Source organism: Cetorhinus maximus, chromosome 11 (assembly GCF_964194155.1).
Source record: "Cetorhinus maximus chromosome 11, sCetMax3.hap1.1, whole genome shotgun sequence".
NCBI lineage: Eukaryota > Metazoa > Chordata > Chondrichthyes > Lamniformes > Cetorhinidae > Cetorhinus > Cetorhinus maximus.
In genome coordinates, this window is record NC_135889.1 from 94604881 (window position 1) to 94632576 (window position 27696).

Sequence of the window (27696 nt, forward strand, 5' to 3'; positions counted from 1 at the left end):
GCTCATTTGAACAAAGCATTTATTTGCAAATTTGAGGCTAGTGGGAGGGAGAAGAGGCCAATTTTAAGGAACAACACAATGGCCTGAATTTGTCGCTCATCGGGCGCGCGCGATCGGTGGGCCCAGGAGCGGATGGGAAAGGGGCCCCTGACTGCGATTGGTCCCCAATTAATGGCCAGCCAGCATGAAGCGCGTGTTGAGAAAGGCTCAGCACTGCTGGTAGGGGTGGGAAGAGGGTGCGCGTTGATGTCGCCGCGCGTGCTGGTGAGCACTTCCAGTGGGCTGCCTGAAGGCAGACAGCTGCCCCAGGAAGCTGCAGCCCTCCACAGAATAAAGGAAACAACAAAAAAGCTGCAAAATACATTCATGTAGCACAGTCAGGTACCTGAAAGCATACATCATAAAAAAAAAGTCCCCAGATATCTCTTTTTATTTTATTTCCCGACAGAGATTTCATCTTGCCCTGGATCGAGGTTTTAGCAAAAATGTAAAGGCCGATTGGCCAGTCCACCAACCGCAAAGTGGGCGGGCCATGAAAAATCGCTTTCAATTGCATCCTTAATGGGCTTAATTGCCCACTTAATTGTCGGCGGGCATGCGCAGCAGTAGGAAGCGTGCCCACTAACACTTAAGTGAGCGAGATATTGAGCGAGTGCACAATGATGTCGGGATGCTCACCCGATGTCATCTCGCGCTATTTCGCGGACGGATGAGTTGGACGTGCGCCCACCCGTGGGACGTAAAATTCTGGCCAATGCTCGAGGAACAGACACATCCTTTTATAACCTCTTACAACTTAGCCCTGTCAACATCAGGGAACTATTAGGAGTGAAACTGATGATACACATGTAATACATCTTACATGTCATTTAAAGACAATGCGTTCATAAAACAAGGTTATATGTTAAATCAAAATACCATTGTTACCCCTAATGAGAGATACTATGCAGATCTGATACTGCTCATCATGTTGACAGTCATATCTTGTACAGTAAATGTTTTAGAAATAACAGAATTATAGCGTTTTCTTAGATTTTATAGATATATTCAGTTCTTTGATCAGCCTTGAATAGCCTATTTTTAAAATTCATTTGAATGTCTGTTGTTAGGTCAAGTTTGCAATGCAGAAGATTTGGTGTAGTATGATTGTCAATTATTTGTTTGTTTTTACTTTAACAGTTTGTTGTGGCATACATAATATCTGTTTACAGACCTATATGGAAGCTCGTAGGATATTCGGCAAGATAAATATATGCCACTAATAAAAGGCAAAAATTTACATTGCATCTGTAAGTCAATTAATAGAAGAAGCATAAATGTATTACTTTTTGTGACTGTGACAAAAAAATTATGATTACAACTTTTATCAATTCTCATCCCCCTCCTTCTGTCCTGAAGACAATAATTCTTATTGGGGTATGCTCCCACAATTGTCACCAGCTGTCCAGTATCTCACCCAAGTGACCACGTGTTTTCTACATGTGCTAGCTTTGACAGTGATGGAAATTACCACAACTAAACCTGAAACTTTTCCATCCCAGCAGGTGTTGTTGGATAGCATCGGAAATGACAACCTTGACGTTTGCCTTCACCTCCCTAAAGCAGAAGTGCTGAAGTCAGACTAACTTGCCACAGACTAGGAATCAAAACTGGAAGCTTCTGGACTTCATGGCTTAGAGTTTCTGAAATGCCTTTACCCAAATTGTCATCAAGGTTGAGTTACAAATTCTAAGTGTTATTCCTAAAACTTTATTGTGGAAATCAGCTCTGAGATGCTGTTTTAGCAATCCATTTTCGTCTGTCTTACCTCATTTATTTTTATCTCCGCAAAACTATTTAAAATGCCACTTCTATTAGCACCATTATTAAATGATTAGAATATTGACCACAGAGCATAACATTCAACAGCTATAAACAATGGTAGAGAGGACCTCTTGCTTTAACAAATAAATCTATCTCAGTGTTTAAGGAGGATAATAATTCCTGAAATGCTAAGTTGCAGTTTCAAATGGATGAAAGTATTCTCCAGTAGGAATACTATAAGCATTTACTGGTGTAATGCCCAGTGAAGAAATGTCCTATTTATAATTTTAAACTTTGACTGCATTCAGTATATAATTTTCTGGAACTGTCTTTTATTTAAAATTGGACACTAACAAGACTGCTAAGATGGCTGCCGAAGGTCAATTTCTGTCCCAAGTCTCTAGAAAGTTCCTGATTGAATAACCATGGGTGGGAGCATAACCCCACCCGTACTCCTACCCCCTACCCCTTGAATAGACATGCCAAGATGAAACCCATATGTGGGACTTACATCTGCCATTGTTTGTGGGCTCACCTAAAACTCAAAATCTATAGATCCCAAGACTCCCTGGCTCCGAGCTTGATACTCAACAAAATAAAGCTGCTGAAGCAAGTAGGTGTGAATGTTCACCATCTACCTCCCATTGTGTATCAATGGCTTTGGACTTCCAAACCATTCTGGGTGGCCAATAGCAGTGCATCATGTGACTGAAACTGACTTCAGATCACAAATTCTTTTATCCCAAGAACCAGTTAGCCGGCAGAGAACACAGCAAGAAATGACAACTGCAGAAAAAGCAGTAACATCCATGACCTTAAAAGCTTGGAGACAGCTACATCTTAAAATCTCCTTGACTGGTTCCTATTTCAAGTTCACCTGTACAGAGACTTGACCTCCTGGTAAGAAAGCCACAAGTAACCAACTTCAAGAACTGCTGGAAAAGTCTATCTCTTCGAGGGAATTTCTGACATATGACTCTGACTATTTGAATCTACCTAGATTAACCCTGTAGGAGTGAAAGCACCTTCTTCAACAAGCCTGCAATAACTGTTTTTCCTGTGATGAGCCAAACAAGTGAACTATGAACTATTCTTTTGTTTACACCTTGTAAAAGTGCACTATCCTCTTCATTTATAGCTTTTCTTTAACATGTATACATGTGTGTGGTGTGTTTTTGTTGTAGCAGTAGACATTTGAGGTGAATGCAAGAATAAGTAATCATTTTTATTTTAACCCTCAAAAGCTTGCTGCTGATGATTCAAAATTGACCACACGCTCAGGGGTTGAGAAACACACACACTTTGCTTTTCAAAAGAAGTGCAGTGATTATGGAGATTAAGGGAAGGGAATTGGGAGCTCAGTTCTCTCTCACCCGTTTGCAACAGAATTGGGAGCTGCATCGGGGATCTAAATAATTAGCTAAGATGAGCTGAATCTGACATTAAAAGGATAAATTGGAAACAAAAAGGGAAAGTTCAGTAGCTTAAATTGTTTCTTTAAGAAAAATGACGATAGCAGCAGGTTTTGTGTATTAATGCTTGAAAACAGAGCGCCTGACTTTAATGTGAAATCATTTGTAGAACAGGAGGATTTAGCTTGGTAAACCTTAACCATTGAACAACTTAAAGCAGTAGCTGATCAGGTGGAGTTTAATGTGTGAAAATGGGCATGAAGACCTGAGGTGTTAAAAATGTTGGCTGATAATTTTGCCCTCACCCCAGAATTGGAGTAGGCAGAAAATATAGAACCTGAAACAGCTCAGGTGACCTTAGCAAAAATTTGCCTAGACGAGCTAGTGTTTCTGGCAAGAAAGAACAGGGAGGAAAGAGAATCCCAAGAGAAAGAGGGAGAGAGAATTCCAGGAAGAGAGAGAAAGGGAGAGAGAGAGGGAGAAAAAGATAGAGGGAATTCCAAGAAAAAGCGCGAGAGAGAGAGAATTCCAAAGGGAAAAAATTAAGAAGGAATTATAAGCACAAAAGGACAATTAAATAAGACAGATTGAGCTGGCTAGGGAGAAATTGTTTTTACATATTGGAGAAGCCACTTCAAATGATCCTAGTTCAGTGCCAAGCTTTGATTTCTTAAAGTATTCCTGATTAGTACCCAAATATGAAGAAAATGACATCATATCCTTTGAGAAGCTGGCAGATCAGTTGAAGTGGCTGGCAGAAGTTTGGACTCTCCTATTGCAGGATCAGCTAGCAGATAAAGCCCATGGGGTTTATTCCCTGTTGCCTGTAGAGAGCTCTGCAAGCTATGAACAAATGAAAAGTACTACCCTGAGTGTTTATGAATTAGTGCCGGATGCATATTGCCAAAAATTTAGGAATTCTCACAAAATGTGGCAGCTAATTATACACAGAAAACTCCCACAAACTGCAATGTGATAATGATCAGAACATCTGTTTGTTGTGATGGTGATTAGGGAGAAATAGTGAACTGGGCACCAGGGTAATGCTCCTGCTGTCATTCAAAATAATGCTATGGGATATTTTACATCCACTCCAGCAGACAAATGGGACCTCAGTTTAATGTCTCATCCAATAGTGCAGCATTGGAGCATTAGCTTTGATTTTGTGCTCAAGTCCTGGAGTAAGACTTAAACCCAGAGGCCAGACTGTTACCAACTGAGCCATGGCTGACACGTAATAAATCATTACATGTTTTCTTGCCAATTTTCTTCCTTCCTGAAGGAGTTGAATGTTGACATAGGTCCAAAGCACAGGTCCATTCATGCTCCAGTACCTAGTTTGAATGATTATTCTTCATTTGGTTAGCCTTGACAGTGACTAGTGCCAGCTTATTCCATCATGAAAATACCCCACTTGACCCCATCCTCCCCCAAGTTCATGCACATCAATTCCAGCAGCAATCACTGGATAGTGAGCAGGAATGGAAACCTTGTCTTGTCTAGTATCGACTCTGTCTAGTCCAGGAGCCCCAAAGTCAATCCGTACCATTAACTCACGACGAACTTTTCTTGTCTGTATAAGCTGAGCTGATTGCTGAAAAAACTCTTGGGACCATTTGGGAAGCAACCATGAATTTGGAATCTTTTTCTGAGAATAAATCTCCTTCCTCCAATGCCCTGTGTCATTTAAAGCTTAACAGGAATCGAACCTTTTTGAAACTCTTTTATGGGCTACATCTTGCAATGATGGTGTTCACTTTAATGTCTGGAAGGGGGCAAGCCTATGTGAATAGGCGAAGAAAGTTGTCATGGGAAGGAGAAGAGATAATAACAGTAATAATGCACCCATTCTGGTGCAAAACACGCCGGCAATTCCCAACAACCAACGTACTTCCTGCAGTGTCTGCACAGGCACTTCCAGGGGGGCGGGGCGGGGGGGGCGGCTGCTGTGAGATTGACAGCGGGGCTCGACCGGCGGCGAGCCCGGAGCTTCCGGAAAGGGCCGGAAATTGCCGAGCGGCGACGGAGGGAGCCGAGCGGCGGCCGATCGCCCCAAACAGTTGAAAGCCCTGAACTTGTGTGGCGGCCGCGGACGTTATTTATCGGGGAGTCACTCGGTTGCCTGTGCGGCTCCGGCCCGGGGGGGGAAACTGTAAGGTAGCGTCTCAGGGTCTTTCTCTTTTAATTTTGTGCGTGCGGGTGTGTGTGTGTTTAAAGGGGGGGGGGGGGGGGGGAGAAAAAAAAATAGGTATTGGAGTGTTTTATCTTGGGGCCGAAAGGCGGCCGCAAATCGCGAGCCCCGAATAAATGGGAGTGCGGGGGGGAAACTTCACAAAGCAGCAGGAGCAGGGAGCAGGTAATGATGGAAACCCGGGGATTGCTGCTCCTGCTTCACCAGCTACTGCCTTTTATTTACTGCTCCCCTCTCATCTGAAATAAGCGTCAGGTTTTTATATATATTTTCTCTCTCCCTCTCTATTGGGAAAGAATTGATCTGTCGGATTTAAAAAAAAGGTTGGGAAGCTAGTCGAGAATATGAACTGTTAATTTGATTAAATGATCATTTTTTAAAAAAAAAAATAAAAATCTCGTGATAAGTGTTTCAGACTCAGGACATGCTTGTGTTGGTCGTAACAAGCGAGTGTGTGGCACATCCCCATCCCTGGGTCACATCATAGCTGAAACCCTTCATTTAAGGGCTTCCTGAGGCGACTGGATAGCGACGAACAAAGAGATTTAGAGAGTAGATTTGTTCCTTTAGCCCTTTCCTCACCTTTGGCCCTGCTATTACAGAGCTGACCAAAATTGAATATTTGCTCCAGCAGATCATTCTCTCCCACCCACCCCATTTAGATCCTGAGATCTTTTGAAAAAAGTTCCATGTAGTTGAAGATATTTCAACTAAAATGTTTCTGATCCAAGTAGGGGTTTGTGATTAAAGTGAAGCCTTAACCAGATTCCCCTTATATTTTTGCCTATTGTTTTCATAAACTGATCCCCATCAATGTTCATTGAGTGACCAAACTCTGTAATGTCACTGTACCAATGTAACCTAGCAGTCTGCTTGTAGGAATGGTTTATGAATTTGCATATCCAATTGAATAGTGAAAACAAAAGTCCTGTTGTCTGATTGGATCTTTTGAATCGCAGAAGGAAATTCTTTGCTGCCAGGTAAAGCTGTTATAGGGGTGTTGGTGTGAGACCAGCTGATGAGTTGTTTATGTTCTGTTTTCAATTTCTCCTTTCGCATGTTTACATGCCACACATTGCCAAGCAAATAGCACTGCTATTAAAAAAAATGATGTCAAGTATCTCCTAATCATGCTGCATAAATCTTGGTGTAATATTGCACTAGTTTATTACTTGATGTCCTGATACATGGATATTTAAATAAATAGGCCATCAATTCTTCTTCATGGTCAAAACTTCTGTTCACTATGGCCTATTATTTTTAAATACACCGTGGGGAAGAATCTGCTCGTTTTTAAAATCTGGTGGACCACTATTTTCCTTTTCGGAAGGAAACCTGCTGTCCTTAACCTGGTGTGTTACTGTGAATCCAGTGCCTTGCCAGTGGGCTTGACTCTTTTAAAAAAAAAAATCAGTTGGGTGCTATTGTTCACTCTGGTCTAGCAAGCCAATCAATTGTCTCAAACCTGGGCAGCAAGGAGTAGGCAAAGAAATAAAGACAAAATACTGCACATGCTGGAAATCTGAAATAAAAACAGGAAATGCTGTAAAAACTCAGCAAATCTGGCAGCATCTGTGGAGATAGAAACAGAGTTAACACTTGGAGCCTGTAAGACTCTCCTTCAGGCAATAAATGTTAGCCTTGCTTGCGATGTTTATGTCCTGAGAATGAATGAGGAAAACATTAGTCTGGAGATTTGTTTATCTCCTGTGTATGTTGATAGCGGGTGACAATTTGTTCAGAGTGTTTTGATTTAGATTTGTGGTTTAAATATTGATTATAAATAAAATGAAAGAAAACTGGTTAATGGCATGGGCGACTCACATTAGGAAATTAGAAGCTATTAAAGGTTGCCCTGCAAAAATGTCAGAAGCAAAAAAAATGTTTGTAACCTGATCGTGAAGTTCTCTTGACTGGATTGTTCGATTACTTTTTTACCTCCTTGCCATTGTTTCAGTTTGAAATGTATTTCTGTTAATTTTTTTTTAATTTGGGAAACGAACTAACTATAGTAAATGATCACCACCATGTTGTGAATTAATCTGCCTTTTAGTTTTGGTGTTCTAATAACTGCTTGCATGCAAACTTTTCCACGCACTCCACAAACTGTCTGAATCACTTGATTGTATTGTGGTCTTGTAATTTGCTCCAATTTATTTATAAAATAGCATTAGAAATTGTATGGTGTCGCATGATGAGATGCAATTTAAAAAATGTTTGGTAGTTGCTAGGGAGGTAACCTTTGGTTCTATTGTGCTCAGTAGGGATGGATTCCTGATACCCAATCACTTTGTAAAAAAACTTAAGTGGGTAACATTAAACCCTGCTACATTGTTCTCTTGGAGTATTCTAGAATAAGTTTTCTACTGCCTTCCAATATCTGCCATCTCCAGCTGTTTCAGTTTTTTTACTTACAGTCAATGTGGGGGGAGGAAACTAGGACCACAGCAGGGCTGTTTGTATAGGAGTTACCAGTAGGCCTCAGTTCAAGCCTGTTCAGCCTCTTTTAGAGCAAGAAGAAGATAGTTACAGGAAGGTAAGGAAAACCGAGCATGAGAAGTGTCAGTTACTGAGAGGGGGGAAAAGAAGGACAATAACTGAATGCCATGATATTTTAAACAAACCAACAACTGTTAACCAATTTTGGTTGATTTTACTCCTCTGGAATGAATATTGACAGCCATGAGAGCTATGCTGTTCCTGTAGTCACAACATAGCTAAGCAGAAATATAAAGGTGTTAGTCCAGTCAGGTCAATAATAATGGAGCTGGTGAAAAAACCAAACTCATTCATTTTGGTTTAGAAGAAATTGAGTACTGAGGGCATTGAAAATAATCTATTATGGCAAATTGTTAATTAATGGCGGAATTACAATGTTTATGGTTTTGCCACTCACAGAACTACTTTGAGAAAACAGTGGACCATCTGTGTGTGAACATGGAACGCATTTACTTGCAGTCCTGTCCCCATCTCTTCATAACCATTTCCTTCGATATTTTTTAATGCTTTTCTGGTGAAAATGTTCCACAAATTGATTTGGGGTCATCTTGAGGAATATAGGTGGATATCTGTCGTTACCTCTCTTTAATCTTTATGGCATAATCCTGACTCCTCTCAAGTGGAGAAATCATGTAAAACCAAGACCTTAGGCGACTCCTACCTCCAGTTTGAACCCGATCCTATCAGTTGCTACAATATGAAGTTAGCATTTGCTCCTCTTCCAAATCTCCTTCAACTATATCTCTTGCCAGGGCCTTCATGCTTGGTTCTGGTAAGGGATGTATTTGAAGGAGATATATATTACACTTGCTATGAATATAGGTACTGAAGCAACATTGTTATTCATTTTTACCCTCTATTATGAATCAGGGGAGCTCCAGCTTGGTTCGGGTGTCATGGGATAGAGGTATTGAACATCACGTGGAAGAGGGGGAGTGATAAGAAATCATATGTCTGTCAGCAATTGGCTCTGACAGGCAAAGAAAAGATTCCTCCCCTCCAATCTCTGGAATTACTGCAGTGTAAAGTGATAAGTGCATAAAAACACAGTCTAAATCCTAATCCTTGGTATGTGTCGATTGAGATTTTGAACGAATGCTACATCGCATATGTGCAGCATCTTGATACAGGCTGAATAAGATTTTCGTATTTTAGTTTGTTTAGTTTCATTTTAAGCCTTTTGATGCTTTTTCTTTTTCAAAAGAGCACATCTCCTTTGACCCTATGGACATATGTAATTTTAAAACTGTGGCAGTGACTAGTCATGTGATGCAACAATTTATATGCCATCATCCTATAATTCTGAAGTATGAAGAATTCTTCTGATATATGCAAACTTGGAAACCTGTGAATAATCAATAACTATCATTTCTTGGAGACAACTGTCAGAAGTGCATTATAAATGTTATAGATCAAGATGGCAAGTCTGTTGACTTCATAACTAAATCTGATGGGAAACTTGGAACCTATGAAAGTTAATGATGTGCACTGTACACTATATTTCTTCCTTGATGATTCATATCTGATCCCCTCAAGCCTTGTAAGATGGATATATTGTTAAAGAATCAGATTGGCATTTACAAAGATTTTGAATGCATTATGTTTGCTGTGAATGATAGCTCTCTGCAGTGAACTTGTAGTCAAAATTTTGTGATCCACAAACTGAATTCCCACGTGTAATTAATGAAATAAATTTTTCATGAAGAGATAAGAGTATTACAACATTTCACTTCTGATGTTCTTTCACTTATAAAAAGTCCCAAACTTGTTTGCACTTCTCAAATTGTAATTCTGTCAACAGTAGAAAGAACTTGCATTTATGTAGTACCTTTCACCATCTCTGGACATCCAATAATACTTTGCAGCCAATGGAAGTACTTTTGAGGTGTATTCATTGTTGTAATGTGGAAAATGTGGCAGCCGATTTTCACACACAGAAATCTGACTGCATAGAAATAGGCCATTGAAGTCAACTGGATGATGCTGGTGTTTATACACCACATGAGTCTCCTTCCACCCCTCATCATCCAACTCTATCAACATAACCTTCTATTCCTTTCTACCTCCTGTGTTTATTTAGCTCCCCTTTAAATGTATCTATGCTTATCATCTCAACTACTCCTTGTGACTAAAACAGAAATTCCAGATGAAGTTGTAATTTGGGTTATTAAGTTGCCAGATAATAAGGTGGGAAAACTGAAGTTAGTCATATTCTAATTGGAAAGCTTTGATGATTGGCACTTTTCAGGATGCAGAGATGCATCCCTTCTTTGTAATGTTAGTTCATGCTCACTTATGAAGGCACTAAAATGAGCAGATGAAAGGCAGGTTTCAGTAAATGTTCAATAATTCATAGCAAATGTGATTGATATGCAGCAGGTAAAATATTTGGTAGCACTTAGTGGTGAAATGTTTAAAGTATATTGTGGATGGCAGAAATTGCCAAGGCGAATTAAGTTGGATTACTTGAATTAATGCATAGAACATTACAAGATGTTCTAATAAATGTTGGAGCAACAATTGCAGTGTTTTGACGAGTTTTAATTGCAGTACTTGGAAAACAGACTATGGAATAAGCTGACAGGACAGTATTATACAACTTTAAGAAGTTGCATGAGAGAAACAAAAAGACTAATCTATTTAATGGAATGACATATAAATGATTAGCAGTCATGCCACCAATTCACTTCATGACAAAATCTAAAGTTGTTGAAACCATGAGACAATGAATGGGGGGGGCATGATTATAAACTAAGAAATGAACTTCAAGAAGTACCTATTTGAGGCAGGAAGGAAATGAAAATACTCTGAGCGTGCTCGATACATGTACCCAAGTGTCATAACAATGTTATATAGTATCCATAGCACAGAAACAGGCCATTCAGCCTAAGAGGTCCATGTTGGTATTTATGCTCCACACAATCGAATGTCTGTACAGCAGATGACCTTCTCATGTTCCTAATTTGTATGCTCTTGCTCGGTCTGCCAGGGTAATTTCATAGGGATTGATGTATGGCTTTTTTGGTGGAGGTAGGTTTGAATTGTATTATGACTGCAGTGTTCCTGTGTTTTAATTCCCCACCCTCATTTACTTTAATCTGGATACCTCTGAATTAGCAGTGTACCATTCTTTGATCCAATTCTGACATTGTTAAACTCACTGACAAAGAAGACAATAGTTGATAGAACTCTATTTTGCTATGGTTGAAAGCAAATTCTTAAGCAGCTCCATAACTGAATATTAAATCATGGTTACTGACCTCCTCATCTCTGGAGAATTTTTTTTCTCTTTTCCCTCCCCTGGCTTCCAATCTCATAGTTTCCCAAGCCTGCACAAGCTCCCCAAGATGCACATAAAAGATGATTTTGGTAGATCAGTTGTTTTGACCTTCTTCTGGCTCATCAAACTAGTTTCCTCTTGTCCAGTCTCTGCTCCCTATGCACTCTGCATATGCATTCTGATATGCTCTGACAATTTAACAAATTCTAGTCCTAACTCCCTTTCTACAGGCATGAAATCCCTTTACTCCTAAATTGCTCATCAAACGGCGTGCGGATTATCTGCTTCTTCCTTGAGCAGTGAGCTAGCCAGTCCCCATCTATCACCACCTTCCAATGCCTTGCTGTGCTGAAATTGTTCTCACCTTAAACAACTTTCTGTTTAACTCTGCTCACCACTTGCAGATAAGTGTTGCTATGAGAACCCGCATGGATTTTAGCAATGTTTGTCTTTTTGTAGGATATGTTGAACACTGTTCCAATCCTACTCTGGTCCCCTCCCTGACATCTTCTCTCCTTACATTAGTGACTCTTGCTGCTGCTTCCTGATGTTGCTCTGCAGATAACTTAATTAACTAGGCTTTACATTCTCCCTTCCCTTTAAATGCTGCACCTCTGACTCATAGAATCATAGAATACAGTACAGAAGGAGGCCATTTTTGTGTATGTGCCAGCACTCTGCAGGGCTCCTTCTCATCATTTACTGGACTTCTTTCTCCTTGGCATGAACTTTCTTCTAATGTTACCACAAGCTCCTGGCTCCCATTCGATTATTCTTCTGTTCTCCACTCGTTTCTCCCAATTTGTTGGTTTTCTCATTCCCTTAGCTAAGATCCCCTTATGCTGTGATAGGCCAATATCTATTTTCCATGTTTCAGAGCAGTATTATGATATTGGAGGTGCAGTCTTTACATGAGGTATTAAATTGAAAGACTATTTGTCCTCCTGAATAGACATTAAAGATTTCTGGCACTATTTAAAGAAGAGCAGGAAAGTTCTCCTGGTGTCTTGGCCAACATTTATATTTCAAACAATACCATTTTTAAAGAATAGATTATTTAAACATTTTTTTTATCTCATTGCTGTTTTAGGACTAAAGCAAATGTTATGTTTCTTTATGATCCCTGTAGAGATCTATAACTTTCAAAAAGGGATTTGAATTTCCATTTGATAACTGAAAGAAAGACACAACAAGATTTCATGTAGTAAAACTTTTACTGTAACAAATGACTAAAAGCACTGTTGACTAAACATTGTCTTCTTTTAGTGGGCAATTTGTACTTTAAACTGCAAAAAGGAACATTCTCCTTTTATACTTCCCTCTCACTTTCCACACCCACCCCCACCCCTGTTTTCCAGTGGAACCATTCCCTGTTGACATACTGGTTTGCTCTTCCATCACCCCTATCACCTGGTGTCCTTCTCTTGAAAAATTCCTCTTTATATACAAACATTGCAGCTCATGTTAACTTACCTCCTCCCACGCCACTATTCAGGGCTCCAAACATTCCTCCTTGGTGCAACAGCAATTTGTGAGACAGCGATTTATTTGTATTTCCTTCAACTTAGAATGCTGCATCTAATTTAGTCTCCTTGATATTACCAAACTCCTGTGTTCTACCATCAAATGTGATCCTGGGCTTCATGTCACCTTGCTTTTTCAATTCCTTGACCACTGTGACCATTTTGTCTTTTAACCCTCTGCACTATTCCACAGAATACAATAATTTATATAGATTTTTCTTTTCCCACCTACTTCCATTATTTTTAAATGTACTTCCATCCATTGTTTTATCTCTACCTTTTAGCCTTTTTTGATTCCTTCACCCCACCCCACCCCCACTAGGGCTATCTGTACCTTGCTTGTCCTGCTTTCTACCCTTAATTAGCACATTCCTTAGATGATATCACCACCTTCAACACCTCTTTGTCCTTTTGTCTGTGACATCTTTTAGTTATCTCCACCTATCACTGGCCCTCTATCCAGCTCTACTCCCCCCCCCCCCCCCCCCCAAAACCAGCTTATATTTCACTTCTCTTCTATTTTTACTTAGTTCTGTTGAAGGGTCATTCAGACTCAACGTTAACTGTAATCTGAAAAAGTTGTTGAAGGGCCATATAGACTGGAAATGTTAAATCTATCTCTCTCCACAGATGCTGCTGGACCTGCTGAGCTATTCCAGCATTTTCTGTTTTTGTTTGAGGAACAGCAACTTATTTTTCTCTTTGGCACTTGGTAACACTCTGCCTTGATATTAACTTGTAATGCTGACGTGGACTAGTTGGGCTGAGGGAATATAAACAGAAATGCTGGTAAAACTCATGTCTGGCAGCATCTGTAGAGAGAGAAACCGTTAACATTTCGAGTCCATATGACTTCAGAGCTAAAGAGAAGTAGCAATATGAAGGATTTTATACTGTTTTAAGCGGGGATGGAGCAGGTGGAGCAAGATAGAAGGTCAAGGATAGGTGACAACTAAGGAGAGATTGACAAAGGTGTCATGAACACAAGACAAAGGGAATGTTAATGGTAATGGTGAAGAGTAAAGAAGGTGCTGATCGTAGTATAAAGGTAAGATAGCAGAAGGTGTTAATAGCAGAACAAGGGTCAGTGCTCTGTGAAAGCACAATATAAAAATAAGTGACAGATGGCCCTGTGGGGGGAGCGGGATTTGGGGAAAAAAGGATTAAAAAATTTAATATGTGATGTTGTTTTCTGGTGTACAGACCTCTACCTTGCAGAGGCTGAGCACCAACTCTCAAATACTTCTTTCTGCCTCCCCTGAGACCATGACCCCACCACCAACATCAAGCCAATGTTTCCAGGACTGTCACTGATCTCATCTCTGGAGATCTTCCCTCCACAGCTTCCAACTTCATTGTCTCCCAATTCTGGACAGCCCACTTCCAGCTTCCCAAAATCACAAACAGGACTGTCCCAGTAGACCCGTCGTGTCAGTCTGTTCCTGCCCCACAGAACTCATTCTTTCCTGTCTTGACTCCATCCTCTCTTCCTTTGTCCAGTCTCTTCCCACCTTCATTCATGATTCCTCTGATGCCCTGTGTCATATTAACAATTTCCAGTTTCCTGGCCCTAACTGTCTCCTCTTCACCATAGATGTCCAATCCTTCTATGCCTCCATCCCCCCCACCAGAATGGTCTGAGGGCTCTCTGCTTCTTCATTGAACAGAGGCCTGAAGAATCCCCATCCATTGCCGTTCTCCTCCACCTGGCTGAACTTGTGTTCTCACTGAACAATTTCTTCTTACCTTGTCTCACTTCCTCCAAATAAAAGGTGTGGCTATGGGTACCCGCATGGGCTCTAGTTATGCCGGTCTTTTTGTGGAGTATTTGGAACATCCCTTGTTCCAGTCCTCTCAGGCCCCTTCCCACAACTCTTCTTTCAGTATATTGATGACTGTTTTGGTACTGCATCATGCTCTCGTCTACAACTGGAAAAAAGTTATCAATCTTGCTTCTAATTTCCAGCCCTCTCTCCCCTTCACGTGGTCCATCTCCAACACATCCCTTCCTTGACCTCTCTGTCTCCATGAGACTGTCCACCAATGTTCATTACAAGCCCACCGACTCCCACAGCTACATTGACTACAGCTCCTCACACCCTGCTTCCTGTAAAGACTTGATCCCATTCTCTCAGTTCCTCTACCTCCATCACATCTGTTTGGATGGCGCCACTTTCCAAAACGACGCTTCTGACATGTCTCCCTTTTTCCTTAACCGAGGTCCCCCCCCCCCCCCCCCCCCCGCCCCACCACCACCACCACCACCACCAAAGTCAGCATTCCGTAGGGACACTTCCCTCCATGACACCCTGGTCCACGACACCCTGGTCCACTCCTCCATTACCCCCAACTCCTCATTCCCTTCCCTCACAATTGCAGAAGGTGCAAAACCTGTCCCTTTACCCCCTTCCTTCCTCACTGCCCAAGGCCCCAAACACTCCTTTGAGGTGAAGCAGTGCTTCATTTGCACCTTCTTCAGTTTGGTCTACCATATTCGCTGCTCCCAGTGTGGTTTCCTCTACATTGAGGAGACTAAATGCAGATTGGGTGACCGCTTTGCGGAACACCTTCGCTCAGTACGCAAGAGTGACCCAGGCCTTCCTGCCGCTTGCCATTTCAACTCACCATCCTGCTCTCATGCCCACGTGTCCATCCTTGGCTTGCTGCATTGTTCCAGTGAAGTCCAGTGCAAACTGGAATAACAGCATCTCATCTTCCGATTAGGCACTTTACAGCTTTCTGGACTTAATATTGAGTTCAACAACTTCAGACCAATAGCTCTCTCCTCCATCGTGACTCCTTTTTTTTAATCCAATTTTTAATTTATTTTGTTTTATTCTTTTATTTATTTGTTCATTTTTTAAATCCTTTTTTCTCAAACCACCCCTCCCCTCATGGGGCCATCTGTCACTTGTTTCTATATTGTGCTTTCACAGAGAATTGACCCTTGTTCTGCTGTTAACACCTGCTATCTTACCTTTATGCCACTATCAGCACCTTCTTTACTCTTTACCACTACCATTAACACTCCATTTGTCTTGTGTCCATGACATCTTTGTCAATCTCTCCTTAGCTGTCATCTGTCACAGAATCACAGATTATCACAGTGCAGAAGAGGCCCTTCGGCCCATCGAGTCTGCATCGACACGTGAGAAACATCTGAGCTACCTACCTAATCCCATTTACCAGCACTTTGCCCATAGCCTTGAATGTTATGACGCACCAAGTGCTCATCCAGGTACTTTTTAAAGGATGTGAGGCAACTCGCCTCCACCACCCTCCCAGGCAGTGCATTCCAGACCACCCTCTGGGTAAAAAAGTTTTTCCTCACATCCCCCTTAAACCTCCTGCCCCTCACCTTGAACTTATGCCCCCTTGTGACTGACCCTTCAACTAAGGGGTATAGCTGCTCCCTATCCACCCTGTCCTGCCCCTCATAATCTTGTACCTCGATCAGGTCGCCCCTCAGTCTTCTCTGCTCCAACAAAAACAACCTAAGTCTATCCAACCTCTCTTCATAACTTAAATGTTTCATCCCAGGCAACATCCTGGTTAATCTCCTCTGCACCCCCTCCCGTGCAACCACATCCTTCCTATAATGTGGCGACCAGAACTGCACACAGTACTCCAGCTGTGGCCTCACCAAGGTTCTATACACCTCCAATATGACCTCCCTACTTTTGTAATCTATGCCTTGATTGATAAAGGCAAGTGTCCCATATGCCTTTTTCACCACCCCACTAACATGCCCCTCCGTCTTCAGAGATCTATGGACACACATGCCAAGGTCCCTTTGTTCCTCAGAACTTCCTAGTGTCATGCCGTTCGTTGAATACTTCCTTGTCAAATTACTCCTTCCAAAGTGTATCACCTCACCCTTTTCAGGGTTAAATTCCATCTGCCACTTATCTGCCCATTTGACCAACCCGTCCATATCTTCTTGTAGCCCAAGACACTCAACCTCATTGTTAACCACCCGGCCAATCTTTGTGTCATCCGCAAACTTACTAATCCTACTCCCCACATAGTCATCTATGTCGTTTATATAAATGACAAATAATAGGGGACCCAGCACAGATCCCTGTGGTACGCCACTGGACACTGGCTTCTAGTCACTAAAACATCCTTCTGTCATCACACTCTGTCTCCTACAACTAATCCAATTTTGAATCCACCTTAACAAAAACAGAATTACCTGGAAAAACTCAGCAGGTCTGGCAGCATCAGTGGAGAAGAAAACAGTTGACGTTTCGAGACCTCATGACCCTTCGGCAGAACTGAAGTATAGTTAGGAGAGAGGTGAAATATAAGCTGGTCTAAGGTGGGGGGCGGGGGGAGAGAGAAGTTGAGGGTGGGGTGGTTGTAGGGATAAGCAAGCAGTGATAGGAGCAGATAATTAAAAGATGTCACAGACAAAAGGATCAAAGAGGTGTTGAAGGTGGTGATATTATCTAAGAAAAGTGCTAATTAAGAATGGATGGCAGGATACTCAAGGTACAGCTCTAGTGGGGGTGGGGTGGAAAGACTAATAAAGTATTAGTTGTAGATTTAAAAATAATGGAAATAGGTGGGAAAAGAAGAATCTATATAAATTATTGAAAAAAAAGGGAGGGGGGAAGAAATGGGGTGGGGATGGGGGTAGGGGGAGTTTAAGATCTAAAGTTGTTTTTAGTTGCTTTTAGCTTTTAGCTATTTGTTTTTATCTTTGAATCCACCTTATCAAATTACCCTGTATCCCATGTGCATTTGCCTTCTTTATAAGTCTCCCATGTGGGACCTTGTCAAAGGCTTTGCTGAAATCCAACTAGACTACATCAACTGCACTACCCTCATCTACACACCTGGTCACCGCCTCAAAAAATTCAATCAAATTTGTTAGGCTTGACCTCTATCCTTGGCCTTCTCTCTTGCTCCACCCCCTCTTAAAACAGTATAAAAGCCCTCACATTTCTACTTCTCTTTAGCTCTGAAGAAGTGTCAAATGGACTCGAAACCTTAATTCTGTTTCTCTCTCCACAGATGCTGCCAGACCTGCTGAGTTTTGCCAGCATTTTCTGCTTTTATTTCAGACTTCCAGCATCTGCAGTGTTTTGCTTTTATCTTGGTTGGGCTGAGGGGTCTGTTTCTTTTGATGCATATTCGATTTAATAACTTAAGACCTTCGCTTTAGCTTCCACTTTTGTCGGCAGGAGATGTTGACAGTGTGGGCTGAGTGTGTTGGTGTTTTGTGGGGGGAAAATGGGTGGCACTTGAGGTTATGGGCCCTCCGTCAAATGCATTGCTGATGGCCGTCTGTTCCTTTGCTGAACTAAAAGAAGGAAAACGCAGGCTCCTGCACACTGAAGATTTGTCAGTATTTCCTGTTCCTTCATTGCTGCTGGGTCAAAATCCTGGAACTTGCTCCCTAACACCATTTTGTGTGTGTACCTACACCACATGGACTGCAGTGGTTCAAGGAGCGATCACCTGAATGGCAATTGGGAATGGGCAATAAATGCTGGCCTAGCCAGTGACATCCACATCCCATGAATGAATAAAAAAACCTTCTGCCTGCCTTTATTCCCTTACAACTTCATCTATTCACAAGTTTTCTGTGTCTCATGTATTCCTTTAATGCCTCTCATTGTGCTTCTGATCGACGTATTAATATTTAACAATCTCCTCTTTTCCATTTAAGTATTTCAGAAGTCATTCAGTTTCTTTTTTATATGTCATATGCTATATGTATTTCTCTCTATGCCCAGTTTTAAATGCTTTTTTATCTGTAATTACTTTCAGTTCTAAAGAAGGACCTACATTGGAAACCTTGACTCATCTGTTTTCACCACTGATGCAAATAACCTTGCTAAGTGTTTCCAGCATTTTGTGTTTTGATTTTGTATTTTTATATGGCGCCGTGTAGTACGCCGAGAGAGATGTATTTTTAATAAGATTTCCCAATAATTTAAAATTACTCCTGCTGTACTGAGTTATGGCAGTCCAACATAAATTATTTCTAAATTGTCTGGCTGTCCAATTCTTAACCTCCAGAATGGTCAGCAAGAGAATATTAAAATTGTAGTGTGCTTAACTAGGAGCCAGTATTAGTCAGCGAGCACAGGGGTCATGGGTGAACGGAACTTGGTTATGAGTTAGGTTATAAGCAGCAGAGTTTTGAATGAGCACAAGTTTATGGAGGGTGGAAGATGTGAGATCTGCCAGGTGTGTGTAGGAGTAGTCAGGTCTAGAGGCATGGATGAGGGTTTCAGCAGCTGGTGAGCTCAGGCGATGCAAAATAGCGTGGGTTCTGAGGTGGAGATGGGTAGTGATGTCAAGGAGATGTGTTTGGAAGCTCATCTTGGGGTCAGGTATAATGCCAAGGCTGTGAACAGTTTGGTTCTGTCTCAGACAGTTGCTAGGGAGAGGATTGGTTGATGGAGTGGCTAGGAAATGGAGTTTGTTTCTGGTGGTGTTTTACAATTTAGTCAGGGATTCTGTGTTGCTGTGGCTACATGCCTGCTTTAGTCTGGAACTATTTATGATGATGGTCAAATGGCAGACCCAAGAATCTCTCTTCTTACCAACTGCCAGTGGCAGGTGTTGGAAGGATTTGCAGGTTGATACTGAACCTGCTTGGCCATGTTATGAATGCAACCGCCTTGACCATCAAGTCTACGAATGGGACTCGAACTCAGAGGTTCAGGCTCAGAGGGAGGGATGCTACCCACTGTTCCACAAGACCTCCTCTCAATGTAGTTTGTATCAGAGACCAAATAGAATTCTTAATATTTAGTTAGAGGACATTTTTGTTCATCTAGCACTAGATGTCAGACCACTAGTTTGACAATTTGGAGACAATGGAGGAAATGAGAGGTGGCGATGAGATAGTGCTGGATGTCGTCACAGTGGAACCTGACATCTTTTCAGATAGATCAGCGAGTAGCAGCATGGAAACGAGAAATAGGAGGGGGCCAAGGATGGATCACTGAGGAACAGGTGTCTTTGTTTCTAAGTTCGTCCAGAGCTTTGCTCCTCCCTATCTTCGTAACCACCTCCAATCCTGGGTATTTGCAGTCCTCCAATTCTAACCTCCTGTACATCCCCAACTTTAATCACAGCACAGTTGGTGGCTGTGCAATCAGATGCTGAGGCCATACATGTTGGAATTCCCTCCCTCAGCCTCTCCACCTGTCTACCTCTCTTTCACCTTTTAAGACAAGTGTTAACACCTAAGAACCTTGTATATCTACAGGTGGGTACCTTGTCCAAAAAAACAGATGCCAATGGAATTCAACTTGAAATGTTTTTGAACAGTATAATGAGCATACACACATGAATACTTACTCAATACCAGTCTGTTAGAATTTGATGACTCAAATATTTAATTGTTTCTGTGCTGAATTATGCAGTGGCTAAGCGCTGGGCATACTGTTATGACACAGCGGATGGTAAATGCTGAGCTGCTCAAAACCCAGAGGGAAACTTCAAACTGCTGTCACAACTGTTTTGCAATTTGTATTTTTATTTCAAGATGCCTTGAATACGGTAGTAATAAGTCCACCAAGTCTTAGGTGTTTTTGTACAAAACTAAATTAAACATTTATTAATAAAAGAAATGATTTTAAGCACATTCATAGGTCTACAAATTACTACTGCTAATTAATTAATTAATCAATCTAGCTCCCAGTTACACTTCTGTCCAGGCAACAGTAAAACAACATAGATTTCAACAGACCCAGGCAAAGCACACAATATCCTGGACAGTGATATTTAAAATGAATTCTCTTAGCTTTGGGCCCTGGAGACAGTAGCTTGGTACTTAGAGGCTGAAGGCTTTTCACACTTGTTAGATCTTGGAATTTCTTCTTTTCTTACACATAACCTCATCTCCTTTATACATGTTTCTCCTTTTTTAATGTAAATCCCATTGTTCCAATAGGTCTTTGCAACGTTACTTTTTCTTAATTTCTAAATATTTCATAGCACTCATATTATCAGTAATTTTTTGGAAAAATAAACACACTGTTTGGCTTAGCTTCTTATGGCTCAGTGTAACACCTTACCATCCCGTAGAAATTCGCTACTCTGGTTTATCTAAAAGTGCAAATGTTCTTCACACCTCGCATTCTAAAATTTCAGTCATGTTTACATATTTAGCATTTCAAACCTAGTTTCCCTTCTGATACATCAAAGCACCCAGACCAGCTGTCTTTAATTAAATTAAAACACACACATACATACACACACACCACACACACACTGTAATCCAAACCCCACTATTAACCTACCTTTACAATAAATTACAATAATATGAAAATTATTATATTTTCAAGACACATACCAAGCTGCATTGCACTGTAAAGCAGGCAATTTGTTTCTTGGACAATTCAGTACAAGATGGAATTTCTGCTAGAGTGTTTAAGGCATAAAATTGGCAAAAAGTAAATTAAAACAAAAACTCTTGAGCACTGGTTTGCCGAGTAACATTATGTTCTCTCCTCCCCAAGCCACAGTGGTGATGCTTAATTAAATCCTCCTGATGTGGCTGCGATTGCTTTGTACATTTGTATTTTTTTTGAAGTTTGATACTTTGACATAACTTTAGTATTCATCCCCCTCCTCCCATCTCTTAATATTACCAAGATTTACCTTGAAAAGGTCTTTTTTAAAATAACTTGTCGCTTGGTTTCTCCAGCTATTTGGGCTAGGGCAGAAGATGAAATACGCAGATATTTTATTCATTCTAAATACCACATATATGTTGTCATTTCTCTTGAACTAGTTTTTACTTGTTAAGCTCTTCTATCTGTTTGTTTATTTTAACTGGGTTCTGTGCTTTAAAAATCAAGTTTTGTAAATCCATAAAATACTGAGGGAAATTGCTGTAACTATGACTTATGCAAATATACATTACGTTGCTTGCCATTTCTGAATGTTGGCTCTATTGCCTATTTCACTGCTAAACTGACATTGCTGCCTCTCAACCCTGTACCACTACCGCTCCTTTCTGCAGTCCTAGCCCAGCCCTTAACTCCCAATTTGCCTCTCCCAAATGCCTGGTTTAGTTTGGCTATGGAAAATTCAGACTTCCTTGATTTGAATAAAATTCATTTTTTTGTTAGAGATCCAAATGTTTAAGTAATTAACAGGATAATTGTAGATTTTTAAAATATATTTTCCCAGCATAAACACACTGAGTGATACAATGGGCCCTAAAAGTTTCTTTTGGTGATTGCATACATGTTAGGAGATGTGCTGTGCAGGAAATCCTCTGAATTTCATTAATTATTTTCACAATGACAGTGGGCCATTTGAAGCCTGAAGGTTTTGTTTTCAAACTCTAGCAGTATATGAAGTAGAAAGAGTAAAAGCAAGGGTGAGACATGGAAGGGGAGAAAATAAAAGTTTCATGCTCGAGGCTATTGTATAATCGCTTATTTGGAAATTTATCATCTTGATACCAGAATGTAAATCTTGGTGAATTTTAAAAAGGAAAGAACTTGCATTTATATAACACCTTTTCCAACTTCAGAACATCCTAAAACATTTTGCAACCAATCAAGTACTTTGAGGTATCGTCACAGTTGTAATAAAGGAACCATGACACCTATTTGAACACATGGTCCCACTAACAGCAATGTGATCAAGACCAGAAAATTTGCAGAATACTTTTATTCAAGAACAGCAACGTTGCTAGTTAAACGGCCAACATTTTAAAAGTAAAACAAAAGTTGCAATTAATTGCTTGAAAATATAAAATGTAAAAGTTAGGGATAAAGAGCAGAAAACTTTCAAATAGACATTAAAATAAATGCTGGAAATGCAATCAAGGTGTGTGAGTAGATTTTTTAGGACTCTTTTTAAGACTTTTTTACTGATGATATATACATACACTTTCCATATGTTACTTAGCAGGGAGTGATAGCATTCCCTTTGTGATAGCGTTCCCATCGCTAATTGTCAGCTTTGTAGTTGGTGGTAAAACTGTTATCATATGTGCATTGTAACCTGAATTTAGCATTACCTGTTTACTTCTACAATGTTTGCTAAATGAACCTTTGTAAATAGTAAATGACCAGTAACTCTTTTCCCCCACATCATAGAATCATAGGATCTTGAAGCACTGAAGGAAGTCATTCACCCTGTAGTGCCTGTATGGCTCTTTGAAAGCTATCCAATTAATGCCACTCCCCCACTCTTTCCCTGTCGCCCTGCAGATTTTCCTTTTCAAGTATATACCTAATTCTTTATTGAAAATTACAATTAAATCAGCTTCTGCCACCCTTTCAATGGATTCTAGATTCTTGACATTTATCTTAAATTTTGTGTCCTGCTTTCCAGTTGGAACAGTTTTTATTTATTGTATCAAAACTCCTCGTAATTTTGAGCACCTCTGTCAAACCTTCTATGAACTTTCTCTGTTTGAAGGAGACCAATCTCAGTTTCTCTAGACTCTTCATGTAAATAAAAGCCCCCACCCCTGGCATCATTTTGGTAAATCTTCATACCTCTCAAAGGATCTATCATCATTTCTGCAGTGTGCTGCCCAGAATTGGGCATAATACTTTAGTTTCGGCCTAAAGCAGTGATAATATAAAGGTTTAGCATAAACATCCTTGCTTTTGTATTCTATGCATTTATTTATAAAGCCAAGAACTCCTCATGGTTCTGCAGTGATCTTACATGGCATACTTGCTAAACTTGAAAAGCTGCTGTACTAAAATGAAAATTCTTAATCACATCTTTTTTTAATTCGCTTACGGGATGTAGGTGTCGCTGGCTGGTCCAGCATTTATTGCCCATCCCTAATTGCCCTTGTTCAGAGGGCATTTGAGAATCAACCACATTGTTGTGGGTCTGGAGTCACATGTAGATCAGACCAGGTAAGGACAGCAGCAAATTTCCTTCCCTAAAGGACATTCGTGAACCAGATGAGTTTTTACAACAATGGGCAATGGTTTCATGGTCATCATCAGTCAGGACAGTCAGCATGGTTTTGTTAAGGGGCGGTCATGTCTGACCAATTTGATTGAATTTTTTGAAGTAGTGACCAGGTGTGTAGATGAGGGCAATGCACTTGACATAGTCTGCTTGGACTTCAGCAAGGCTTTTGATAAGGCCCCTCGTGGGAGACTGGTAACGAAGATAAGAGCCCATGGGATCCAAGACAATTTGGCAAATTGGATCCAGAATTGGTTGAGTGTCAGGAAGCAGAGGGTGATGGTCAAGGGGTGTTTTTGTGACTGGATGCCTGTGTCCAGTGGGGTTCCACAGGGATCGGTGTTGGGTCCCTTGCTGTTTGTGGTTTATATAAATGATTTAGACTTGAATGTAGGAGGGTTGATCAGTAAGTTTGCGGATGACACGAAAATTGGTGGGGTGGTAAATAGTGAGGATAGCCTTAGATTACAGGAGGATATAGACGGGCTGGTCAGATGGGCCAATTAGTGGCAAATGGAATTTAATCTGGATATGTGTGAAGTGATGCACTTGGGCAGGACAAACAAGGCATGGGAATACATGATGAATGGTAGGACTCTGGGAAGTACCGAGGATCAGAGGGACCTCGGTGTGCATAGTGGGGCAGGTAGATAGGGTGGTTAAGGAGGCATATGGTATACTTGCCTTTATTAGCCGAGGCATAAAATATAAAAGCAGGGAGGTTATGCTGGAACTGTATAAAATGCTGGTTAGGCCACAGCTAGAGTATTGCGTGCAATTCTGGAATCTGCATTATAGGAAGGATGTGATTGCACTAGAGAGAGTGAGAGGAGATTTACCAGAATGTTGCCTGGGCTGGAGAGTTTTAGTTACAAGGAGAGATTGGATAAAATGGGGTTATTTTCCCTGGAGCAGAGGAGATTGAGGGGGGACATGATTGAGGTGTATAAAATTATGAGGGGCATAGATAGGGTAGACAGGAAGGAACTTTTCCCCCTGGTGGAGGGATCAATAACCAGGAGACATAGATTTAAGGTAAGGGGCAGGAGGTTTAGAGGGGATGTGAGGAAGAATTTTTTTCACTCAGAGGGTGGTGGGAATCTGGAACTCACTGCCTGAAAAGGTGGTAGAGGCAGAAACCCTCATAATATTTAAGAAGTATTTGGATGTGCACTTGTGATGCCATGGCGTACAAGGCTATGGGCCTAATGCTGGAAAATGGGATTAGAATAGTACTTGTTTGATTGGTGCAGACTCGATGGGCTGAAGGGCCATTTTCTGTGCTGTGCACCTTTATGACTCTATGACTCTAATAGACTTTTAATTCCAGATTTTTATTGAATGCAAATTCCATCACCTGCAGTGGTGGGATTCGAAAGCAGGCTCCCAGTATATTATCCTAGGTCTCTGGATTACCAGTCCAGTGACAATACCACTATGCCACCACCTCCCCACTGAGAGGCTAGTAACAAGCCTAGTTAATTACAAACATACGAAATAGGAGCAGAAGTATGTCATTCAGCCCCTCTAGCCTACTCTGCCATTCAATGAGAGCACGGATCGTGTTTGTGTTCTGAATTTCACATTATCATCTACCCCCAATAACCTTAGATTCTTGTTAGGCAAGGGAATCAATCTATCTCTGCCTTAAAAATAATCAGTGACTCTGCCTCCACTGCCTTCTGAGACAGAGTTCCAAAGTCACACGACACTCTGAGAGAAAATTTCTCCTCATCTTTGTCCTAAAAGGGTGACCACTAATTTTAAAACAGTGCCCTCTAGCTCTGGATTCACCCACAAGAGGAAACATCCTTTCCACGTCCACCTTGTCAAGACCATTCAGGATCTTATATATCCCAATCAAGTCACCCCTCACTCTTCTAAATTCCAGTGGACAGAAGCCCAGGTTGTCCAACCTTTCCTCATAAGACAACCCGTTCCTTCCAGGTATAAATCTAGTAAACCTGCTCTGAACTGCTTCCAATGCGTTTACATCCTTCCTTAAATAAGGAGACCAAAACTATGCACAGTATTTGAGATGTGGTCTCACCAATGCCATGTATAACTGAAGCATAACATTCTTACCTTTATAAAAGCAAAAAACTGCGGATGCTGGAAATCCAAAACAAAAACAAAAACAAAAATACCTGGAAAAACTCAGCAAGTCTGGCAGCATCTGCAGAGAGGAACACAGTTAACGTTTCGAGTCCGAATGACCCTTCAACAGAACTGAGTAAAAATAGAAGAGAGGTGAAATATAAGCTGGTTTTAGGGGGGGTGGGACAAGTAGAGCCAGTGATAGGTGGAGATAACTTTATGTTCAATTCCTCTCATAATAAAGGATAGCATTCCATTAGCCTTCTTAATTACTTGCTGTACCTGCATACTAACTTTTTGTGACTCATGCACTAGAACACCTAGATCCTTTGCACCTTGGAATTCTGCAGTAATTCTCCATTTAAGTAATACTCTTTTTTTATTCTTCCTTTCAAAGTGAATAACTTCACATTTTCCCACGTTATACTCCATCTGTCAGATTTTTGCCCACTCACTCAAACCTATCGATATCCGTCTGCAACCTCCTTACGTCCTCGTCACAACGTACTTTCCTACCTATCTTTGTGCCATCTGCAAATTTAGCTACCCTTCATCTAAGTTATTGATATAAATTGCTAGATGTTGAGGCCCCAGCACAAATCCCTGTGGGACTCTCCTCGTCACATCCTGCTAATCAGAAAAATACCCTTTAATGCATGCTTTCTGTTTTCTGCCAGCCAGCCAATCTTCTATCCACGCTTATACGTTACCCCCTACACCATGAGCTTTTATTTTCCACAATAACCTTTGATATGCACCTTATCAAATGCGTTCTGGAAATCCAATTACAGTACATCTACAGGCTCTACTTTACAGCGCATGCTACTTTTTCAAAGAACTCCAATAAATTGGTTAAACATGATTTCCCTTTCACAAAACCATGTTGACTCTTCCCAATTACCTTGAGTTTTTCTAAATGCCCAGCTATAACATCCTTAATGATTGATTCTAACACCTTCCCATGAGAGACGTCAAGCTAACTGGCCTATGGTTTCCTGTTTTCTGCCCCTCTCCCTTCTTGAATAAAGGGGTTATATTTGTCACTTTATAGTCTGATGGAACCTTTCCAAAATCTCGCGAATTTTGGAAAATTAACACCAACACTACCTCATTAGCCACCTCTTTTAAGACCCTGGGATGAAGTCCATCAGGACCCAGAAACTTGTCAGTCTGCAGATCCATCGGTTTGCTAAATACCGCTTCCCTAGTGATTGTAATTTCACCAAGTTCCTCTCTCCCTTCCACGTACTGATTTACAGCTATTACTGGAATATGTTTTCTATGCTCCATAGTGAAGACAGAAGCAAAATATTTGTTCATTTAATTCGCAATTTCCTTATTATCTGCTAATGATTCCCCATTTTCACTCTTGAGGGCCAACACTCACTTTACTTACTCTTTTCCTTTTTAAATACCTATAGCAACTCTCGCTATCAGTTTTTACATTTCTAGTTAGCTTCCTCTCAGACTCTTGACTTCTTTCTCCTGATTAACCTTTTAATCATTGCCATTCTTTATATTCTGGCCAATTATCTGACCTGCCATTCATCTTTGAGCAGTTATATGCTTTTCCCTTAAGTTTGATGTTTTCCTTACCACCTTTAGTTAACCATGGATGGTGGGTTATAATTTTTCTTTATAGTAAGAATACAGTTATCCTGAGTATTTTAAAATATCCCCTTAAATGTCTACCACTGCTTCTCTATTGATCTATCCCCTCGCCTAGTATCCCAGTTCACTTCAGCTAGTTGTTCTTTCATGCCCACATAGTTGCCTTTATTTAAGTTTAAAATACTAGTCTTAGACCCACTCTTCTCTCTTTCAAACTGATGTAAAATTCAATTATATTTTGATCGCTGTTATCTATGGGTGCCTTGGCGCTGAGGTCATTAATTAACCCTGCCACATTACACAATACCAAGCCTAATATAACCTGCTCCAGAATATAACCTGTTCCAGAACGTGCTGCTC

At 40.8% G+C, this 27696-nt stretch overlaps 1 protein-coding gene across 2 annotated transcripts in view; it reads left to right on the forward strand.

Annotated features, from left to right (window-relative positions):
• The first annotated feature begins 5234 nt into the window (after positions 1-5234).
• spopla (speckle type BTB/POZ protein like a) overlaps positions 5235-27696 on the forward strand; it is a 237044-nt gene continuing 214582 nt past the window's right edge. Inside the window, exon 1 of one of the 2 annotated variants that reach the window (XM_078552488.1) lies at positions 5235-5372. The gene's annotated coding sequence lies outside the window, so the exon portion shown is untranslated. The remainder of the gene's footprint in view (positions 5373-27696) is intronic. The other variant, XM_078552485.1, reaches the window with a different exon arrangement.